Source organism: Vipera berus, assembly GCF_964194415.1.
Source record: "Vipera berus genome assembly, chromosome: 5".
In the NCBI taxonomy this organism is placed as follows: Eukaryota; Metazoa; Chordata; class Lepidosauria; order Squamata; family Viperidae; genus Vipera; species Vipera berus.
In genome coordinates, this window is record NC_138207.1 from 45,269,855 (window position 1) to 45,294,310 (window position 24,456).

The window sequence follows — 24,456 nt, forward strand, 5'->3', positions numbered from 1 at the left end:
ACTGTACCCAGCATTGATTCTTGTTTTGTCTGTGCAGGAAATCTGACTGCAGTGTCATTTTACATTAGACAACAGAAAAATGTATATGAGTGGTTGAATGGTTGACCCCTTGCTCTTCATTACCAAGAGGTAATGAGGTTCCTGCTACATATTAGGATTCTATTCAGCCAGGATCCATGTTTAAATTCTCCTGTTATTACATAGCTCCAGACATGGAGTTTTACATACAACCAATATTGCTGAAAGCTATATCAGTTCATGCAGATATCATACCATTTGTGTTAATTTTGCATGGGTGGCTGCAACTAGTTCAATTTGGAGTGTCAACCAATTGACCAGTTGACAATTAAGAAGAAAAAGCAAGCAGAGCTGATTCAACATATCCTTGCCCTAACCTATCAGCATTTATGTGGAAGACAAGGTTGTCACTGTACATATGATTCACATAATGCTCTTTTCAGGAGAAATCCCTGGCTTATTGGTGCTGTATATATTTCTAAAATAGCTTTGTTAAGAAATAATTTTAGAAGATAAACAGAGAATGTATACCAAAGATGGGAATATTCAGCCATTCAGAACTCTGAATAAATTATTCCACTTACAGAAATAAAACTAAGATAGAGAGTAAGAAATTTAATGTCAAGTCTCAGTTTATCCAAAAATATGTATATTAGAGGTTTGCACTATGATGATCAAGGAGATCAATTTCATTTGATGCCTGTCAAACTCTCTATCCAAATGATCCTATTATTATTTAAAAAATAGAAAGCTGATTATGCAAAGCTAATTTCATTCTTACTTACAGCCACAAATTCCATAGCCCTGTATTGTTATTCTGGTAAGCTTCTCATACAGAGGAAAGAGAAGATATTTAAATAAAAGTACATTGTGTATATAAAATAAATGTGCTAAGGATGTAGTTCTGGGCAGCTTGTTAGGAAGAACGAGCTTCTGGAGGGGATGTAATCATTTCTCCTCAGCCAAACATGAGATTCTCTGATCATATATTTTATATTTCTTTTATATCGTATTTCATTTATTTTTAATCAAGGGTGTATGTAAGCTATAGAAATGTACCAATTTAATAATGCACATGTCTAGGGAGGGAAAGCCTAACCCCCAAACCATGGGGCAGCAGGAAAGAAGAGCTTTTGTCTAGCATTTATAATCACCAAGGGTAACAAGAATGAGGGGCATAGAAATATTCTACTATAAATAGTTCTTCTCTTTGGATCCAATGACTTGTATGTCAGGCAACTTCAAAAGAATGTAAGTAATTGTGTACATAACAATGGCACTAGTTCCCTCTGAAAAATGACCATACAGTAAAATATACACATCTGACTTCAGTTTACAACTTTGAAAGTTGGAAGGATAAGAAAGCCAACGCATATACTTGGATAAAGGGTCATCAAATATCCAAAATGAAACTTGTAAGAATTTCCCTGCAAGAGATGCAGAAATTAGAGCAGGAAGACTTCAACTGGGGTGGTAGTGGTGCAAACAATATGACCTGTTCTCCTTCTGAGTCATCGAATAACCCCTCCCACAGCCTTGGACCGTTAAATAACTCTGCTGCATGTGCCCCTCTCAGAGGCAGCAGAAGCTGATCAAAGAAGCAGGAGAAGGAAGAGTAGCAAGCGTGAGCAAAGGGGGGATGGACGAGCCAAGGGGTAAGAGAAAAAAGATAAATTGCTCTGAATAAGCAGCAAAAGCAGAATCCCCCTCCCGTTTTCTTTCAACCCAGAGGAAGAACTGGGGAGGGGCGGGAGCGAGAAACTCTTGGAGGAATTTGTGGCTGCTGAAAACAGCTGTAATGTCAGCCTCAATACAGACAAAAGTTGAAGAACTCATGAATATTCATGTGAAATGTGTACAGTTCTTCAGTTTTGCTATTCAAGAGCGAACCTTTTTAGAGTTCCTTCTACCGGCTTCTGACTGTATTTCCAATCTCACTAACTGGAAGGAAAGTCCTTGTTGAATGGGGACTTTAGTGTGTGTTGCTTCTGAGATGATGAATTTGCTGTCAAGGAGACTTATTATAGCCAGTGGAACAAGCATGGATACCTGCTCTAAGTTTGGATCACATGTAAAGGGTACAGTGAAAATATATTGTATTTGGGAGAACTATTCTGCTTAAAAATCCTTGTTAATAATCTTTGGAGCATGTAAGATGACTGCAAAGAACTGTTTGTCATGCCATGTTGTTATCTGGGATTGAACATGTTGTAATGGAAATATATATGAACATGGACTGATAAGAGAAGGAGGGCAGTATGGTTCTATTAAAGTATGTGCTTTGTGTGTTGAAGTCTCAGGTGTAGTCTTGGTCTTTCTGGTAGAAACAACCTCTGCCTGATATCCTAGACTGCTGATATCATTCTGGACAAATAAGAAAACCTCATCATGTATATGATATGAATATATGTGTAATGTGAATAAAAGAGTAGTATAAGAAAAATGTTGAAAATATTTCTATCCTAAGTTCTGGTTGGGGAAAGTAATATTTTTTGCAGAAAATGAGATGCTGGTGTAAAATATTGCCACTGTTAAAACATGAATTAAGTTGTTGGGCATATATGCAGAGCATGAATTTGTCCCAGGCAACAATCTGTATGGTAGCATTCTGATTTGATAGGCATAAAGTTCCAATAGAAACTTAAGTGACTGGGATGCAAAGATTCACCATAACTTGCATGGTTGATTACAGCATTGTTCATCAAGTCATGATTGGATCAAGATTATCTAGGCATATCTGTGGGGGGAGAGAGTATGTCAATACCATCAAAAAAGGCAGGAGTGATTGACATGATAGAAGCCTTGCCCTTTTTTATAAGCATACAATGTATAGAGTGCACATTAAAAAAAAGGCTTCAGATGCCTGATCATGCCCCGCCAATTTGATGCTGTTGCACCCTGCAGATGCTAATGGGGTGACATATCACAGACTTGTTACTGGATTCTCTGTAGTTGCAAGTACACCTATTTTTTTGGGGGGGGAAGCTTCTTTTTGTGATATCCCAGTTTATAGGCTTCTGTTTCCCCTTTAGCCAGGAAATGCAAAAAAAGAAAAGAAAAAAACCCTCAAAGTTTTCTGTAAGCAAACCTATAGTTGCCTGTGAAATGAGTGTATTGCCACATTGCTCCCACCTCTATAAGCATCTACTTTGGACTTTAAGATGTGTTGACTTCAGCTCAACTCCCAATATATAGACTTCAATTCCCAGAGCTGAAATCTATATATCTCAAATATACTAAGGTTGAGAAACATTGCTTTAGTATGACTACCTCATTGGGAAATGTGAATTCAAAGGGGAAGAATGTTAATACATTTAAGGTGTCAATATATCACCAATTAAATCAACTCTTTCTTTAAAACAGCTGTCCACAAACTGATACCTTCTAGATCAGGGGTGTCAAACTGCGTCATGCTGAAATCGGGGCCATCCCATTGCTGGCAATGGAAAAAAAGTCGCAATACATTGCGACACATCACATGATATGTGAGTTTGACACCCCTGTTCTAGATGTTTTGGGTTCATTCGTAGCCAGTCAATGGCTATATCTCTGGGAATACTAAGCTGAAACCCCAACATGTCTGAAAGATAGCAAGCTAACGAAGGCTACTCTGTATCTGGAAAAAAATCAAATTATGTGAAATCACTTTTATAGATGAACCCAGGAGAGTGTTGCTCAAATGTAAGATATGAACACAGTAACATCCTCACATGTGATCTTCAGCAGTGATATATAAATACCACATTATTATGGGGTTAATATAGGGTTAAGTAGTATGACCTAGCCAACTTTGGCTGATCTCAATATGCCAGACAGAGATAGTACTTGGAAGGGAAATCACTAGGAAATACCAGGGTTGCAGATTACAATGAAAAGTTGAAAAAATATCCTGAAAGAAGGCAGAATCAAACACATTGTACAGTTGCCAAGAAAACTACATAGATGTGTCCATGAGATCACCAGGAATCAAGTTTGATTCAAAGGAGAATTTACTTGTTTATATGTACAGTGGTTGTGGCTAATACATATTTAAATTGTAGCCTCTGTCCCTGGATTTGTCTATTTCCTTTTAAAGCTTTCTGAATTGATAGACATCACTGTCTCATGTTAGATTATTTTAGAGATCTCATGATTCTGTTTTAGATTAAAATTATTTCTTTCTCTTTCTTTCATCTATCTATCTATCTATCTATCTATCTATCTATCTATCTATCTATCTATCTATCTATCTATCTTTTACACTGTCCATCTTACAGTGATTCTGGATGGTTTTCAAATAAATGTCAACCATATATGCCAGATGGAAGGCTCTTAGATAATAATCCATTTCACTGCACTTTTAACATTTGGTAAGCCATTCTTGCTGCATTTGTGGTTCCCCTGTTTATTCTACTAAGTACAGTCCTCCCAGAGTTACCTTAAGAATTGTTGTTTCTCTGGTGTTGCTGTATATTATCTCCAAAAATTATTGTATGGATGATGGAGTAATGTAAGAAGTTTGAAAAGCCAGTGAGGCTTGGTAGAAGATACCATAAATTAGTTGGATCTTCTTGTTTTGCTTCAACTGGATTGAAAACCTTACTTATCATAATTGCCCACACAACATCAAATAACAGTCTGTAACAGTAATAGACTGACATCCTGACAGGTCAATAGTAGTGATACCTTAAGAACAAAACAGGACAAGTCAATGGATACAAGTTGTGAAATTGAAAAAAGGAATGGCAGCTCCTTGGTTTAGTTTAAAGAACAAGCATACCATTGCATTGTTATAGAGTAGAAAGGGAATGTGATAAACACTATTTGCCCTAATTCATTATTAGGCTTCTATCTGCTTATTGTCATGTAGTACATCTTTTGCCCACTTTATGTATTAAACTACTAGGAGAAGGAGGGTTATTGTCTACTTGGCCTGTGCTTTGAAAGACCAGTTTTTAAAGCCCTACATTCAGACTTGAATCCTGACAGATGGCCTGGAGATCAAAAACAAGATACCAGCATGATATCTACGGTTTATCTAGAATTGGATTCTTTTCTTATACAATGTACCATATACATGGTAATTTATAAATAAACATAAAAGCTGAATAACTGGTTTGATTCATCTGTCTTCTATTACTTGTTAGATAATGAGATCTGTAATGTTCCCCATAATTTTATTTCACACAAAAATTAAACTCTGTAATTCTTCACAAATTTGGGATGAACAGTAGTATATATTATATAGTAGGGATGTATGAATTATTTGGCAACAGTTCCCCAACTGGAAGGGTTTTCTGTATAAGCAAATGGCCTGAAAAGACCCATAGAGTGACTATTCTAAACCTTTATGAGATCATGACCTCTTCACAGCTTCAAGAACAGGGCTTACCTTGCAGCATTGCTGTGATTAAAATCCTCTCCAGCTTATTTCCCTAGCCCTACTACATAGTAGCAGTACAGTACAGATGGAATGCCTGGTGCCTACATATTGGCAACCATGAGCAGATAACATATAAAGGTGATGGATACCCTAGACTACATAGGCACAGCACGGCCATGCCACTTTAAGCAAACTGTATCTATCCTCTGTACAACTTCTTGCTTTGCTCCTGGCAGGGGCAAGTCCCTCCCGCTCTGTTCTTTGCTGTTCATTTCTACGCAATAGTACCGCAGGCAGCTTGGCATTTTTTTTTCCTGGCCATTCTTAAAATCCCCTTGGTGCTAGCCAAGATGGCTGTTTGATTTCTTAGCTTGACTAGTTATATCTCAGCTACTCTTCTTTGAAAATGTACCAGGCTATTGGCAGGAACTGTTGTACCTATTCTCACACTGAAAGTATATGCTGACATATTCCATGCTTGCTACAATCTTATTCATTGATCAGAGAAAGAATAGCGACTCAAGTGAACAATATGCAAAATGCCTTTTTCTTGTTCTTGTTTCTCAGTGCTCTTGGGCAGTTCCTGACTGACTCACTGACCCAGCTGTTACTCAATCAGCCCTACTTGGCTAAAGTAGCTTATCTCAGCACTAAATACCACTGATAGCTAGACCAATATTTTTGAATTTTACTTACTATTCAAATTGTATGCTTTGCTATTTCCTTAATTATCCTACACTATTTTTTAATTACCTTTGCGGAGGGAAGTTAACTTGGATTTCTTTGCAGATTTTTTAAAAGGGCTGTGTGGATAATTACACTGATTGTAGTTACCCAGGTGTGCCTGAAGTGAGTGGGAGCAAGCTAAATGGCCCTCCTCCCTGACAGCCAAGTATCTCTTAGTCTGAATTCTTTCCTTTTCTACAATAAATCTGAAAGGGAATAGTGGCAGGCTATGTTGTTGTTTTAATTCTGCACTTCTGACCTATCTTGCAAGGATCCTGGATAACAGACAAAGAGGTACAAGAACAGTCTCTTATATTGCAAGTACAGATATCCTATAATAAATAATATGCCATGTGGCATTTTTCCTGGGTTTTTTCAAGCTGTTTTCTACTAAAATATTTGGGAGACAGTATTTATTCCAGGTATCAGTTTAAGAGTGTTGTATTTCTGTTTGATTTTTTCAAAAAATTTATGCTTCATTACATGTTTGTGGCTGATACATTAATAGAGAGCATAAAACTTTATCACAGAGAAACACAACTGAATTCCAAATACTAAATGATTGGCAAAGCATTTCCTTAATTACCTTTATCTGACTACAGAAATATTATACAGTTACATGTACAGTATTTTTATAGAATAATATACTAGCCAAATCAAACAACAGTCAGATTATCTGCATCAGATCTTAAAAAGAACTGGGATTGATTGGAAACTGGAAGATGCTAAAAATGCATTGATGTTCACTGCAGCTGTTATATGAGGAAGGTACATTGTTGATAATGTTCCTAGTCCTGTTCCTGGATTCAAGGGACTCATAGTCACTCTTTCCTTGATCACCTTCTAGTTGGACTATTGCAGTGTACTCTGGGGCTGCCCTTGAAGAGTATCTGGCTGGTGCAAAATGCAAAAGCGTGAGCATTGGCAAAACACATATCTCTGCTTCTTGAGCTACACTGGGTGTTTTTTTCCAGGTCCAATTCAAGGTATATTAGTGTTCACCTTTAAAGCCCTTCATGGGAATGGGTTATCTGAGGGACTGCCTCTCTCTGGTTTCATTTGCCTATCTCACAAATCTAGCAGAGAGGGCATGGTATGAGTGCCAGGGAGCTATATTTGGTGGGTTCTAAGCAGCAGGCCTTTTCTGCTGTGGTGCCTCTGCTGGGGATCTTCTCATCCAAGGTGAGGTCAGCCTCATCTCTTTTGAGTTTCCAAAGGTGCTTTAAGACCTGATTATGCCAGTAGGCCTGGGGCCCCAGAGGGAGAGTGAACTAGTGAGGTAGCTCCATTGTTATCTGTTGTTTATTTGTTGTTGCTCTGTTTTTAAAGTCTTTATTGTTTTCATGTTTTTCATGATTGTGTAAGGTATTTTTGGCTTGTTTAGCTTTGCTGTATGCTGTCCACAGTCACTGTTTGGTGAGATGGGGGGAGCTATATAAATTGGATAAATTTATAAGGATAAGCTTCCTTATCCTGTGAACATCAACATAAAGGAACATGCAGTGAAGCAGTTTATGACAGATTACCACTTAGTAGCTCAGCATTTTGCGGCTATTGTAGTAGAGGACTATGGAGATAATCTTAAAGGTATTGTGCAACAGCCATCATTGAAAACATCAGCTTAGTGCAGAAAGATAAGAGATGACAAGGAAGAAACTGAAGCTTGATTGCATAAGAGGGAAGGAGAAAGAAACCTGACAGGCTTTGAAGATTCCATTATTTCACCTTAAAACAATAAAGGTATAATTCCAGTAGTTTTTGTTTTGTCTATTCCCTGACCTGGTCTACCTGAAAAGCCTGACACAAAGCTCCTCTCCCAGAAGTACTCTGAGTCTTCACAGTCAAATCCCACCTTCTACTTTTAGGTATTAGTTTGATAATTCCTGCTGCCACTACGTATCTTCTAAGAGATATTTTATTTGGCACCCCTCCTAACTCTGATATGTAAAATGTGTGTACAGAACTGCATGCCTCATTATATATGTCAACAGGCAACTTCTTCAAAGCAAAAATATCTAAAAGAAAGCCCGATAGTTCAGACTACAAGACGATAGTGTGGCAATGGTGTGCTATAAAGAGAGCCCTTTTTTTAGACATTTCCATGAAGGGACTGGGAAAAGAATTACCAACATTACTGTCAGCCCTATAAAGTAGATCAAACTAAGAAACCAAAACCATGCAGGCCTAAAGCTACTTAAAACAATTATAACAAATCTGAATGTGTTTCCCTTGCTCCCTCTTTTATCTTCATATGAATTAAGGGGAAGGACTGACTGAGGCATTTTTATAAACCATTTTCTTGCCTTGGAATCAAGACTCATTTATCTGTTTGTTGCCTTAGTAACAAATATTCCCTCTGTCCTTCAAGACCATCCTCTATGCTCATTGCAACTATAGTTCACCAAAAGATTCTATACAAGATTTTATATCTTATGAATGCAGTCTGAAGAATACCGGTATATAAAAGCTATATTTACACCCGATTCTCTGACTTGTATAGAGCGCAAGATACAGTTAGATTTAGCTCACTACACACAGATATAAAAACTTAGATAAAACATCAGGCTGGGATTTTGCACTATTTTTTCAAAAACAGCAATTACTTAAAGCTATATGATTCTGTGTTATAATTCCCTGATATTCTCAGCATCTTGGGAACTCCACATAGTTTCTCAAAACTATTATAGAGAGAGAAAAACTCATTCTTTGCCAGTCTGTCAATATGGATTTCTGGAGTTTCTGTGTGAGTTTCTAGGGAGACTAAAAAAACAATGAAAGAAAATACAGACATAAACAATTAAAAGATAGTGAGTCAGTTGTCAGCTTACCTCAAAGGCAACTTAGTTCAGTTAGATAGAGATCTGGGAAGAATCATTCAAATTGCTTAGAGATTCTGACTTAAGTAACTGAGTATAAATAAGGCTGGAAATTCTTATTACCATTTCCAAGATGCTTTATTTATGTCTGATTGATGTTACAATTGCCTTATTGAAAAGTGTAGTTCTTGCTCCCTTGACCTTACCCACGGGGACTTGAACACTTTGTTTTTAAACAGCTCTACAGGTAGTCCTTGACTTACAAACCCTTGCTTAATGACCATTCCAAGTTATGACAGACTTGAAAAAGTTACTTATGACTTGTCTTCAAAGTTATGACTTCCTCACCACCCACAACCCACCGCCACCCACCACCACCACCCGTGGTCACATAATTGCATTTCGGGTGCCTGGCAATTGCTTTGCATTTAGAACCAGTTACAGCATACTATGGTGACAAGATCACATTTTGTGACTTTTTTGCCACTTTCCAGCAAAAAATGCTCATTGGATATGCTAGATTTGGACTTACAACCATGTGTCTCACTTAATGACCACATGATTCACTTAAGAGTTATGGTGACTTGCTTAATGACCATTGTAAAAAAAAGTCATGAAATTGAGTACAGTCACATGGTGACCTGACTTACAACCAAAATTACAGGCTCAATTGTAGTTGTAAGCTGGGGACTACCTATGCCTTTTTCATATCCAGCAGAAGGAAGAGCTGGGTTCAATCAGATTCTGAGGCTGTAGAGGACAGATAGTTCTCATTTGGGGGTATGTGGAGTATAAATCTGAAATTAGTTGTTGGTAATTTAGCAAGCTGGCTTCATTCATAATAACTTGTCTTCTTGAAGTCATCTAGCAGCCACTCTCTCCTTTGGTTAATTTAATTTAATTTAATTTAATTTAATATCTGGTTAATTAAATTAGAAAGGATGTTATCTGTCCAGAGCAAGGATTAGGGATGTGACAAAACAACTTCTTAACTTATTTGACAGTTATTCTTTTGTGCTATAAATATAAATATATAAATATATCGCTACAAACTTTGCAGATTTAGGAAGGAAGCTCATGACCATAGCAGCTCAAGTGATGCACTCATCTATACTTCCAGTCTATAAAAAAGACTGGAAATGGAAATAGACAGACAATATAAATGATATGGACTATTTGGACAGCATTGAGAGATTTGTTTGTTGGAAATAAGTTCTGGGGTATCCTAATAATATGAAAATGAGTTGCACCTAGCAAGGATTAATAAAAAAAATATTCCTGGCTGTCCTTGACTAATTTTCAAAATATGAGAAATAAATGAGATTAGCTCAAGCTATTAGAACGGAAAGGCAAATATGTTTTAATATGTATCTTGATGGGATGATTCCTATGTCAGAATAGAGCAATTGAAAGATATTATTTGTTAAAAAGGAACAAAAGCAATAGAAAAGAGGAATTGCAATGTGTATGTTTTTAAAAAAAATCAGTTCCACTCAGAAATTCTAAAGAGTGAATTGGCAAGATCAACTGTGTTAAAATAAGTATAAAAGCAAATAGAAGCAATATGTTTTTGGCAGTTAGAATTGCTCTCTCAGCCAAAGAGATGATGTGGATGATGCCTTCCCAAAGCAAACTGCATGTCTTTCAAAGAGGCATAAGATCAGAGTGATGAATGAAGTAAGAGTTCAATTTCTCTAACATTTACTGAGAGGCAAATTCTGCTAAGCATGGGCCTCCTAGGATGTTCCTGATTTGTCTCGCTGACAAGTTTTCATCTTTGAGAAGTGAAGAAAGATACATGAGGGTCAGGTATCTTAATTTGATACTAATAGACAAGATTAAATTGAGGATGTAAAAGTAGCAGGAAGCCTTGACACACTCAAATACGGTATATATGGGGAGGTACCCTTCTTAAAGTTGTTAGGGGCAGTGCCATTCAGCACATATCAACCATGCTTGTTGTCTTAGCAGAGAGTGAAGGCATGTATAATGTCACGGTTTGCTGTTCTGGAAGGAAGTGGTTCTGTGTAATTGAGAATAGAACTACAGTATCAGATTATGGCTGCTGAATTCAAATGACCACCTAGTTACAAAAAATTATAATCACACGCTGATGTCCATCTGAATTTTTGCTACTTAAATGTAACAGCTTCTTAAACTGAGAAGCTTACTTGATTGCATAGATATTATGGATTTCTCAAACTTCAGGAAAGAAGGTGGCCATAAATTTACAAATAGAGAAAATATCAGAAAAACAGGCTGCCACCTCCCCAATTCATACAATAGGATTTTCATGCGCATGGAGTTGAACATGTGTGCAGTATTTGTATCCATAATGGGCAAAAGTGCAATGGATCTGGGTGTGCACCTTGCCAAACCTCTTGGTGGGTTCTTAAAAGGGCTGTGTCTGTTGCCCCTTTACACTTTCTGAATTGAAATGCATAGTTTTATGATCTTATGTGGCTATTATGCAAGCCCAGGGAAAAAATCTGACTCCTTAAAGAGCTCCTAATAGATATAGTGAAATAGCTCATGCCTACTTTTCCAAATTCAGGTCCAAACATACCTTTAATGTTAACAGGTCTCTCTGTAGAAACTTGTGATATCATCAGGATAACAGGTGTGTGGCTAAGTTGGTGCAGATGATCAAAAGTGTGTGGACCAATTGATGCAACATAATTAAATCCTCATTGGGAAGAAAAAAAGTTATCTGTTATTACTGCTTGTGCTTTGGATCACAGAAAATATTTACAGTATTTATCTTTTACATCCCATAGATCTGGGTGAAATTATTTTTTTATTCTAAAAATAATTTGAAATTCTATGATTGTTTACATTTGTTTTTACCAGCATTGTCCTTTCATTTAAAACAGGTCTTTCCAGTAATAAACTTTAAAATGTTTTTTAAACTTAACCCAATTTAACATCATGAACTAATTTGATTATTTCCTATTTACTGATTCTACCCTAAGTTTCCTTTGCATTCCCTAGGTTTTCTGGCAGCTAAACTAAAAGCTAAACCCAAAGCTTCTAAATTAAAATATAGTACTGTATATTGAAATTTCAATATTGTATATTAATAAGAACCAACACATTGTTAAAGGACATTATATGGAGACAGTTGGAGGTTGCATGAATGGAAGAGAGTAAACGGAGATCACCGTCTAGTGCAGACATGCTGATTATTTCCAACCTTTTGTACTCTAGAGGTTCAACAGCTGCAGCTGATTATAGCAAATCCCATTTTCTCACCAGACATAAATGCAATTACATAAGCTTGCTACGTAGGCAGCATCTTAATCTCCCTCATGCCCCTATTAAGTTAAAGGATGCTTGGTCAGCATATGCGTGCCTGATTTAGAAATAACATTCCTGTCTTAAAGAAGACCCAAGAGCACTTTCTTGAAGAAATCAATTTAAAAAAAAATATTTCTTGTAGGAAAAGGCAATGCATGGCTCATTTAAAAAAAGTTTTTTTAAAAAAATGTTCATGGCCCTTTAAATCTTGCATGAAGCCCAGAAAAAAGATAAATTGATTCATCTGTTCTTGGCAGACCCAGAAATGCCTTTTGCACTGATGTTCAAGTTAATTTGCTTTGGCTAAAGCTAGCTTGTCAAGAAGGCCAATCTTCATGCTAAATGGATTACAGTACTTATAGCAATTTTAAACTACCATAGCAGATTGCAAAGTATCCTGTTTTTGTATTTATTGCCCTGTACACCGCCCTGAGTCCTTCGGGAGAAGGGCGGTATAAAAATATAAATAAATAAATAAATAAATAAATAAATAAATAAATAAATAAATAAATAAATAATAGTAGAGTTGGAAAGGACCTTTGAGGTTTTCTAGTCCAACCCCCTGCTCAGGCAGAAAACCCTATACCAGGGGTGTCAAACTACCGGCTCGCAGGCTAGATGCGTCACACAGAAGCCGCACCCACCCCAGCTCCGGCAAGGGGGAAAAAGTTGTGACACGTTGCAACACGTCACGTGACGCGGCGAGTTTGAAATCCCTGCCCTATACCATTTTGGACAAATGGTTGTCCAGTTTCTTCTTAAAAACTTCCAGTGTTGGAGCATTCACAACTTCTGGAGGCAGGTTGTTCCACTGATTAATACCAAGCATGCTGTGCCAAGGTGTGATGCTCATCCTTTTGCAAACATGTTGAAATAATTGAAATAGAGGGAAAGGATATTCTCCCTTCATAGTGTGCTATAGTACTGACCTTCCTCGAGGAGTGGCAGTATTTCTCTGTTAAATATATTTTTAATATAATGTGGCTTTCAGAAACTCTCCCAGGACTATTCCCCATTTGCTTTATTTGATCCTGGCTGGCTCAGTGGGTTAGGACGCTGAGCTTGTCGATCAGAAGGTCGGCAGTTTGGCGGGTTGAATCCCGAGGGCCGCATAACAGAGTGAGCGCCTGTTACTCGTCCCAGATTCTGCCAACCTAGCAGTTCAAAAGCATGTAAAAATGCAAGTAGAAAAATAGGGACCACTACGGTGGGAAGGTAACAGCGTTCCGTGCGCCTTTGGCGTCTAGTCATGCCGGCCACATGACCACGGAGACATCCTTGGACAAGCGCTGGCTCTTCGGCTTTGAAACAGAGATGAGCACTGGCCCCTAGAGTTGGAAAAGACTAGCACACATGTGCGGGGGAACCTTTACCTTTACCTTTAATGCAGTATTACAGTATTATCTCTTGGAAAACTATCTAATCTGGCAGGGTTTTCCCCCCCCCTCTGTCAATATGATCATAGTGACAAAAGCAATTTCAGGAAAAAGGGGAAAAACTGGTGTAAAATTATGTAAACTTCCCATATTAACAACTTTATGATTTACTGCCAAGCATTAAAATAGATTGATATAGGAAAAACAGTAGCAGAAAGAGTGTAGGATAATGACTCAGATAATAATTTCAGGAGATGTTTGTCCACTGATGTGGAAAGTGTTATATGTTAAGGCTCTCATTCCTGTGCTAGCGCTTGGTTTCATTTCCACAGGTACTTTGAGTACAATGTCATGAGGAATCTTGGAGTAAGATCTTTGCATGGGGAATGAAATTAAAGGAGTGAAGGACTTGCGAGATGGTGGCGGGCAAGGGGGTATGGTATATTCACCCTCCAGAAGACACCAAAATGAGAGGATGGAAGATGAAGTAAGGATTATTGTTTGGATTTAGTTTGCCTTGTTTCCAGAGCTGCAGTAGACAATGTAGTAAGTAGAGGACAATAGTTATAAAAGTGAAAAATTGTGATGTCTCCCTGTGCACACACAGCCCAATGAAATGGTGATATTGGGCACTGCCTGCTACATTGCAATATATGTTCCAAATATTTCTAAAATGATGAGTGTTCAGGGGTGCCAGGGCTGCTCTGTAAGTTTTAGTTCTAATCTACAAGGAAGGCAGGAGGTTTGGAAAAGCTGACGTACTCCTGTGTTTCACTGAAAATGAGAACGTGAGCTGGCCATTATTATTCAGCTCTGGAACATTGCTGAAGGCAAGGATTTCATGGTTTCTGTTTTGGGGATTGACTGCCCACATGAATCAGCTTGGAATCCTTACAGAGACTAGAATGTTACCTTATTGGTCTAGTGTGGAAAAGTCCAAAAAAGGGAGTACTATGAGCTTTCTACTGTTATATAATCAAAGCAGAGAATTATGCTGGGTGATTAAAAATGCCCTATTCTAACAGGCTGTACATGCTGTGATTGATTGCCAGGCTCATTACAGAACAGTTGAGAATATACTGAAATCTGATTATTTTTCTTTATATTTTATTTAGATATAGAAACTTCCACAGTGTACTGTCCTGTAACAAAATGCTGAGGAAGAATTACCCTAATAGACAACTATAGCACAGCTAATTTATGGCTAGTTTATGATTTTCCAGGGAAGCAAACACAATGAGATAAAATTCATGAAGCTGTGGCAGCCAGGAAAGAATCTAAATATTATTCTCAATTTGAAAAATAATGGTCTTCAGAAGATAAACATATTTTTGTCCACCCATGATTTTTCACAGCGTTTAGGTCATAAAACCAATTTAGTATATAGAATGGTACATTGGAGTATGCATGGCTTTCTGTCATGCAATATAGTATTTGATTATGTATTTTTTCAATTTCAACACCTGAAGGAACAGCAAGCATATTCAACCACTGCATTTTATAGTATATAATAAACCTAGGTAAACAGACTTTGGTTTAATAGATTTTGAATACAAATTTGAACAGGCACAAGTTGCTTCCATTCAGCAATATAAAATAACAGACCTGTCCATTATTTGGGCAGTTTGGATAGTGGTTGCTGCTTCTCCTAAAATGAATGTGCTTCTGGGCACACTTTATGTTTCAATTCCAGATGGAGGGAAGGCATCAGGGAGATCAGGGAGATGGATAAGTAGCATAATGGGTTGGTGGGTACTGACTCACGGAAGAGTGCTGGGAAGATTGAGAAGGCAGGCAAGCAGGCAGCAGCTGAAGATGTCGGAAAGAGGAGGGGATATGCAGGCAGATATGTTTTGGGGCAGCAATGGTCATTTCTTTTTCTCATTCTGGGTCCTGCCCTGATCTTGCTGACCCAGAGCAGTTGGAGGGGAAAAAAGGGTCCTTCAGGAATCTCTAAGCCTGGCAGTAACAGGGTAGCCCCTAGTATGTGCTTGTAGTCAGTTTTGGGGGAACCATGCTCAATTCCTTCAGAATTTGAGTTACAGGCAATACTTATCCCCTCAATTGTCCATTAAATTAAGATTTCATAGTACTGTTGCTACAAGTGGACAAATAGTCCTTTACTGTGTTGTTATCATTCACAGTACATATCAATATCCTGCACTATTTATCCCTTCAGTGCTTATCTCCTAAATCAGTGATGAAGGCAATAACAAATAACTTCTGAAAAATGTTATCAGCAAAACTGCATGACTTGTCCACGTAGTCACCAAGAGGCACAGACACTCACAAATCAGTGAAACTTGTGATCCCCAGTGCAAGCCTGACCATTTATTAATTCATATTTGTTAAATGTAGTTTAAAATAGATTACTCCAGTGGTTGGTCAGTTCCTAGTTCATTCACCAGATTGGCCAAAGCAGTATCCATCCTGTAACTATACTGAAAGTTATTTATAATAGATCAAGATAATCTGTTTTCTCCAGAATAGTCTGCAGTTGAGAACTCTTTGTGTAATTCTTTTTAAGGTTTGTTTTGGTTGTACTGTATTTGGTTGAGTGGTCAAAGACTTTTTGATGAAGTTGTGTTGGTATCCATTTTGTTGGAATGTTTTGAATAGAAGCTCCATTTCCTTTTTCTGCTGTTCTGGGTTACTACAGTGTGTTTGGGCTCATTTAAATGTCCCAACCCAGCTTCTCTTGTGAGAGGTTGGTTTGTTGCTTTGGTAGTGGAGTACCAAAATATGGTTAGTATGGGTGGTTTTTCTGTAGACTTGCATTTCTAGTTTGCCATTGTGGTCTCTGCTGATCAGGATGCGCTGCAAGGGTAGCGAGTTGTTGTTTCCTTCTTCTCTAGTAAAATGGATTCTTTTAAAAATGTTATTGATGGTTCTGTGGGTGTTCTCAATTGGTCATTTTTTATTATGGTGAAAGTGTTGTCTAAAAAAAATTACAATGCCATACATCAAAAATATATCAGAAACCACAAATGGACTACTACAACCGCATGGAATCAGTATAGTACACAAGTCAACTAAAGCCCTTCAAAACATCCTAATCAAACCAAAAGACACAGCAACCCCCCCTCCCAAAAACAAGAGTCATCTACATCATACAGTGTAAGAACTGCAACAACCACTATGTAGGACAAAAAGGCAGAAAACTGGTAGAACGCATCCATGAACAGCAACTGGAAGTCAAAAGGCATGGCGAAAATACTTTAATTTCACAACATACAGACAGATTTAACCATAGCTTCAACTGGGAAAATGTAACAATCCTAGACCAGGCCAAATCCAAAAATGCCAGGAAATTTCTAGAAGCCTGGCACTCTGACAAAATCAGCCATCAATAGACACATAGACATTAACAACATCTGTAGACACTGCAAAAGAGACAACCAACCAGCCCAAAGGAGCAAAAAACTCCAGCACCTCTCCACCAGTAATCAGCACTCAGATCAGCATAAAAAGTAAAGGTAAAGTTTCCCCCACACATGGGTGCTAGTCGTTTCCAACTCTAGGGGCCGGTGCTCATCTCCGTTTCAAAGCCGAAGAGCCAGTGCTTGTCCGAGGACATCTCCGTGGTCATGTGGCCGGCATGACTAGATACCAAAGGCACATAGAATGTTGTTACCTTCCCACTGCAGTGGTCCCTATTTTTCTATTTGCATTTTTACGTGCTTTCGAACTGTTGGGTTGGCAGAAGCTGGGACAAGTAACAGGCGCTCACTCTGTTACGTGGCCCTCAGGATTTGACCCGCTGTCTCTTCAGCATAGATTAACTCTAAGGTCAACTTCAGACCATCAATCAAGTAACCAATACCCCAATCAAGAAACTGCCAAAGAGCCACTAGTAAACAGCCCAACCAAAGAATCCCTAAGACCGCCCCCACCAACACAGACAGGCAAGACACCAGAATATAAACTGACATCAAGCAGCACTCCTTACTAGCACTGATGATGTTACCTAATTAGAGTAATGAAATGTCTGCAAGAAAACAAGCAAGCTCAGAGAGCACCAAAGACCCCTCAATCAAGTAATAGTAATTTCACTATAGCTGAAAATGTTGCTCAAAATTGGTAAGCTTCTGATCTCTGGTTCAAAATGTTATCAGTCCACCTGCTGTACATGCACAAAATTGAAGCTTTATATAAGGACTCATTAAAAAAGAAGGAAAATCTTCCAACTTCATGAATTTGGCAACACGTTCCCAAGATTTGTTTTCCTTTCCACTCCTGAGCTGCTATGTTGGGGTATTTGCACAGTTGTATAACAACTTTCATCTTCTGCCCTACAATAGACTCTTGTCCTAATTTTTAATTCCTTCTTTTTTAAAAACAAAACCCAGATCTCTTGTTCTTTATTGCTTGGAATAAAATATAAGCAAGATGGTACACAAAGAGAATATTCATAATAAGCAGCCTAAAGTAAGTTCTTATGATCCTATGAAAGTTCGTGGTAGATGGTAAACTTTAGGAGACCACTTATAAGCCTCAGGAGACAAATACATAGAAAAGATTTAGGTAAGGGGGCATTCCTGCCAGCGTGTAGCCAATCAAAGGGGTTGCATAGATAAAAGTATACTAGGCAAACTGGACTTCAACACCAGGCTGTTAGAAGCTGAAAAATGTGGAGCAGCAAAGTACAGACAGAGTTCAAATTCATGTTAGGTATGGGATGAATAGAAGACTGCTCTCCAGAAATGGTTGGTGGCTGATACAGGTAGTCCTCGGCTTATGACCATAATTGAGCCCAACATTTCTGTTGCTAGGCAAGACATTTGCTAAGTGAGTTTTGCCACAGTTTTTAAGTTTATACTGCAGTTGAAAAGTTAATAACCTGGTTGTTAAATGATTCTGGCTTCTCCATTAACTTTGCCTGTCAGAAGGTGATCACATGACCCTGGGACACAGCAATGGTCATAAATATGAATCAGTTGCCAAACATCTGAATTTTGATCACATGCTCATGGGGATGCTTGGAAAGGTCATAACTGTGAAAAACGGTCATAAGTCATTTTTTCGGTGTTGTTGTAACTTTGAACAGTCACTAAACAAACTGTTGTAAGTCAAGGACCTATACTTGCAACGGGCAAACTAGCATGAGGTATGCCCAAAACCACCATTTGACTTTGTGGAATAATTTATTCCATTTGGATATTAATTTTACATTTTAAGCAATTATTTAGCATTCATTAGAAGCAAATAGGTACATGAGATAGTTTCTGTATTGTTTCTATAGTTAGATTTGAAGAGGAAGTTGGTTAACGAGCTAAAGGAACCTCTGGTTTGACATTTAGCAGGTATGACTTAGTGATTCTAGCCAATTTGAAAATGTTGCCATTTTAAAATTTATTTGTAACCAATTACATTTATATCATGTATGTCCTTGTTGCTTAATTATAAGTATACCCTGTTTTCTGTGCATCAGGGTGTTGCCCATGGAATATGGCTCAACATGTCCATGTGGGCTTGACCTGGCTTTGCAAACCTTGTAACAAACCTTTAGAGACTGAAGAACTCCAATGTCCTCCCTGAGTAGGCAAAATGAACCTCATCTAGAGATAGGAGAAAAAAGTTCAAATTGCAAGTGGGATGGAACAGGACTTTCCTCTTTTTATCCAATAGCTTGCAATAAATTATTCCAATGGCCTATTTTCTATGAAGATGGTACTTTTGTTCAGAAAAAAAAAACTTGCAGATAGTGACGTTGGTGAATTGTCTGAAATAGTTATTGTTAACTGATACTTTTGGTTTGGAATTTATTTAGCAAATTTATATAGCTACCCATCTCACTGAATGTGACTCTGGCATACAGCTAACAACAACAATTACAACAAAATTTTTATTTATTATTTTATCTTATTTTATTTATTAAATTTATTTGCCACCCATCTTTCTGAAGTGACCCTGGGCAGTTTACAGCATTAAAAGTGTTTAAATCATAAAAGATAAATATTTCTAAAACAATAAAAAAACCTTTTATAAAAATATAGTTGCCATTTATAACTAAAAATAAATAAAAATATGAAAATCAGGATTGCAGGAGAATGACAGCATGTAAATACAGTACAGACATCCTTCAGGTCCCCATTGGACCTCCAAGTTGTAAGGGCTTTCTAGAAGGCTAGCAAGGTTGGGGCTACCTCATCTCAGGGAGAATGATGTTCCAGAGGGTAGGACCCATAGCCAAAAAAACCCAGCCAAAAAACCCATATCTTTAGTAGCATCAGCATCAGATAGAATTCCTTAGCAGGTGGGACCTGTAACATGCTCCTGCCTGCTAGACCTGAAGGGATAGGTAGATGCCATCCTTCAAGCCTGGAAAACATGCCTTACAAGCTGTAAAAGTTAACACTTGATAACTGTCCATACAGACACACAGAGTTATATGGTATTATATTGAACAGAATTATATGGGCCACACCAAATGAGATTTTTCTGTACATGGGATCCTGATGTTTCCTCAGTTGTAAGTATTGGCTGCCATATAACTTCATTTTTTTTAAATACGTTTTTCATAAACTTCCAATACATTATCAAAGAAGGCTTTGGGGAGTTTTGTACCATTTCTTTTGCATTGGGTATCTAATAAATTAAGGATTTCCCCATTAATTTAAAAGAGTTACAAAGAATATTAATTTGTTTGCATGCATGCAATACGATGCGCAGCAGGGGAGACAACGAAGTAGGTGAAGGGTCAGAGAAGAAAGCAGTATATGGTTGCTTCATTGTATGAACTTAGACTCAGTCAGAAGCAATTTCTAACTTTTTTCAGGCCAAGAGCGAACCTTTGAGTGATATGTTGGGGCCATACTTTAGAACTGACTGGATCTAAGTGAAAAACTGGGTAGTTAATATAGTTAATGTTATAACTATATTAAGTATAACCTGTACACTTAATTATTTTCCTGTTCTTTTTCTTATCTACCAGAATGTTGTAATCTGTCAGAAATGCTCTGAAGTTAAAGGTTGAGGAGCACAAGGTATATACTATTGCTCTGGATGTTAAGATAAAAGCTTCAGAGTGAGCTTTTTAAAACAGGAAAATTGAATCATAAAACAAGCGGTATCATTCATATATGCTGAGGCAATTCTAAGTATACTAGAAAACAAGGGGAAAAGGATAGGTTTGCTTCAGTCTATAGATCTTTGAAGATTGGAAGCTAGAATTTCAGGAGCAAAGAAATGGATAGGATGTATTTAGATAAAAGAATTGAGACATAAAGGGACAAATAAATAATAAATAAAGATAAAAATTCGTAGTGACCCATGAACTAACTGAAACCAATTGAAAGATTTTTGGAAGAAGCTTACATGATCTGTGCAAAAAAGAAATATTACTATATTGGTGGTAAAAAGCCAGACACATCTAAGAGTCACAGGGAGAGACAAAGATTAGATGAAAAAAGATTTCAATAATCTGTCTAGGAGAGAGATGTTCTGGATATAGAATGGAGCTTTCTTCAAGAGGGGAGAGAAAAGTTTTTGCAATGTTTTCAAGGGAGGCGTTTCACAGAACAGAAGAGAGAGCAATGGAGTGAAAGGTCAAACCAAAGCTGTGTACCTATTCTATGGGATATATAATAATGTTAATGGATAAGGAAAAACAAAATGGTCTTTCTGTTTTGGGGCTGATTATAAATCTTATATGATTGGTCCATGATACAAATCCTTCAGTCTTAGGGAGATGAATTATTCATATTGAGTGAGATACTTAGTAAATTTGCCAGGATTCTAATCAGGCAAAGAGGCAGGTGCTAGGCATAGGAAGACTGTTGCTGCAACAGCGGTTTTTGTCAGATCCTGGAACGGGGTAGATATGGAAGATTCTTCTACTCTTGCTGAATTAGCTACTTCATTTCTAGGCTAACTGATCCATTCGAATCAAAATTTGAGTTTGATATTGGAACAAAGTTTTGGTGGCATAAACCATGAAACATAGCCAACAGGGTTTCAAGACTATCTGTAGCCTTTTTTAAACTTCAGAGTCAGAGTTTAGGTTCATCTCCTGCAATGTTGGAAATAGGAGTAGATAAATCTTGCTACCAAGACTTCATGCAAATATCTGTTGTTTAAAAATTCCACTTTGCATTCAGTAACAGAAGTACCTTCAAAGATTCAGCATGGCTAGATAAATTTTATTTTAAAGTGTTTGTTCTATTTTATAGCATTTATTGCAGCGAAGGAAGAAGTTGTCTGTATATCTGCAATCAACAGCAATTTAGACCTTTATAAATGCTATTCTTTATACTAGTTTAAATCCTTGGTCTTTTTCCTCTCGTCTTTCCAAATCAGTGTCTTTCCTCAAGATCATGGGAGGGAAGTGCAACTGAGGTATGTTCACATACAGTTGTGTCTGGACTGAGAATCTTGGTTCCTGTTTCAGTTCAGTTTCAGTTCTTTAAAGAACCTAGAAATAGAAACCAGGAATTAGCTGGAGAATAAGGGCTTCTACTAAAACAAGTGGAGTAAGGGCTATAAGTAGTTTAATAAAAGAGAATATTTGTAGTTTATATATTTTGTTATTGTAAATATATTAGTTCAACAGAATGTCTCAGGCCATGTTATAATAATAATAATAATAATAATAATAATAATAATAATAATAATAATAATAATAATAATAATAATAATAATAATAATAATAATAATAATAATAATAATAAAGTTGGAAGGGACCTTGGAGGTCATCTAGTCCAACCCCCTGCTCAGGCAGGAAACCTTATACCATTTCAGGCAAATGGCTGTCCAGTCTCTTCTTAAAAACCTCCAGTGTTGGAGCATTCACCACCTCTGGAGGCAGGTTGTTCCACTGGTTAATTGTTCTAACTGTCAGGAAGTTTCTCCTTAGTTCTAGGTTGCTTCTCTCCTTGACTAGTTTCCATCCGTTGCTTCTTGTCCTGCTTTCAGGTGCTTTGGAGAATATTTCCAAATTTATGAAGAATAAATAGATGGGATGGTTTGTAGGTTGGACAAAATCATAAACAAACAGACCACATTAAACATCAATTAGCTCCACTTACCAGTAGTGGTGGTGAATTTAATGGATTTATGTTACGTGGGTTAACCACTTCATTTTCATAAGTGGATTACTTATTTCATAAAACAGAGAAGACAGAAAGTTTTGAAAGAGCCAGAATCTCTGAAGGCTATTCCAAAGCTGCTAGCATTGTGTTTTGTGTAAGAATGACTTAAATGATGCATATGGAAGTCACTATTTGCCCTAACACAGTGGGAGTGTCTCCAGATGGAAGGAATGTGCTTGGTGTTGATGTGGTGAATGGGTGCATTGTCAGGCTTAGTTACCCTGGCTCACAAAGAATTCCTGTCTGTAACCCCCCGGATGACATTTTGCCAGAAATAAGCCATCAACCTACTGCCAACACAAATAAAAGCTGGAGTTCCTTGGTAAACACAAAGCTTCTGTGTGCTCATTTCCGGGCTGTGTGAACTCTTCTGAGAAAGAGTATATGGATGGTTCAGCTCCTAGTTATTCCTTCACACAGCTTAAAATGACAGATCTTCCACATTCTTAAATGGAAAATCAACAATGGACTATTTCTGAATTCTTTGTCAATAAGACCTGCTCTTCATATAATTAAAATTTGACACTTATGACTTTCCACGAGAGCAAGAAAATGAATATTTTATTCATTTTACATTTGACCTTTCAGACATCATTTTCCTACATGGGTCCAGCCCCTGAAAAGTAAAAACTAAATGAAAGTTTTTATGTAATCCAAAGCAAATTGTTTCATAATTTGTCAAAAAAAAATGTGGGGGTGGGGAGGGCTTTAGCATCGCAGAGAAAAAGAAGTCAATGCATTAATACTCTGGTGGGATCATGGGCTAGCAGTCCTAAACATTTGCAACTGGGATTCAACATTATGACAATATCTTAAAACATCAGATGATCTTCAAAGAGATAGTTGTATCCTCTGTATTTTTAATAAATTTTAAAATACTTAACATTTTCTGCAAATGCATGCCACAGAACCTCTAATAAGAGCAAACAGGCATTCCCAAAATTGCTTTTAAAAGCAGGACTAAATACTCTCATTGTAAAAATTTTCTAGCAGCATTTCCACAATTTATATATTTATGTGTGATGATGATCTCCTACATTTTAATTCTAAAGCTATAAGAATCTTTTTACATTTGAAAGCATTCTTATGCTTATTGAACTGATATGGGTAATATTCAACTCTCAGTGACGATATTGATAGATTTTTTTCCTAGGATGATCTCTTCTCAAACTGGCCTTCAGATTATCCAGTAGTGCATCTATCCCTGCTTGTAATTGCTATAACTGAGTCCATGCACTTGTTGCTAAATCTTTCTTCCTTTCCTCCTTTCTCATCATTACAGATTTCTCCCAAGAGCTACAACCGAGCAGAGCAGAACAGAACTTTACAATATTTTGGTGACTGACCAATAAAAATACAATCAATAACATGAACAACACAAAACTATTGTGTTATGTTTGTGGTTGAACTATTATTAACCATATTCTGATTTCTCTTCAGATCATATTAATCTTTGCTTTTTACTAAAGATATTCAGAGAGCTGTTCTGAACCAGCCCTCTTCTCGCAACCCCTAATTAAGAGAAGAGTCTGGAAAGCGTCCAAGGCTAAAAGGCTTCTGCCAAGATTTAATTACGCAGTTAACAAAAACACAAGAGCTTGTCTTCTCAAGCGGAAAAGTTGCTTTCAGCAACCAGCCCCTCCCCAAACACTTCTTTTATAGAGAGCTCAGGGCGTGGTCTCCCTGTGCCTCCTCCCGAGGAGTCCCATAGTCTTTCTTTGTTTGTCCCTGCTCGTCTGCCTCCTGCGTCGGGCGTCCTTGAACAGGGCCAG

At 37.5% G+C, this 24,456-nt stretch overlaps 1 protein-coding gene across 1 annotated transcript in view; it reads left to right on the top strand.

Annotated features, from left to right (window-relative positions):
• Positions 1-1,602: 1,602 nt before the first annotated feature.
• ENTPD1 (ectonucleoside triphosphate diphosphohydrolase 1) overlaps positions 1,603-24,456 on the top strand; it is a 41,486-nt gene continuing 18,632 nt past the window's right edge. Inside the window, exon 1 of the mRNA XM_081329017.1 lies at positions 1,603-1,673. The gene's annotated coding sequence lies outside the window, so the exon portion shown is untranslated. The remainder of the gene's footprint in view (positions 1,674-24,456) is intronic.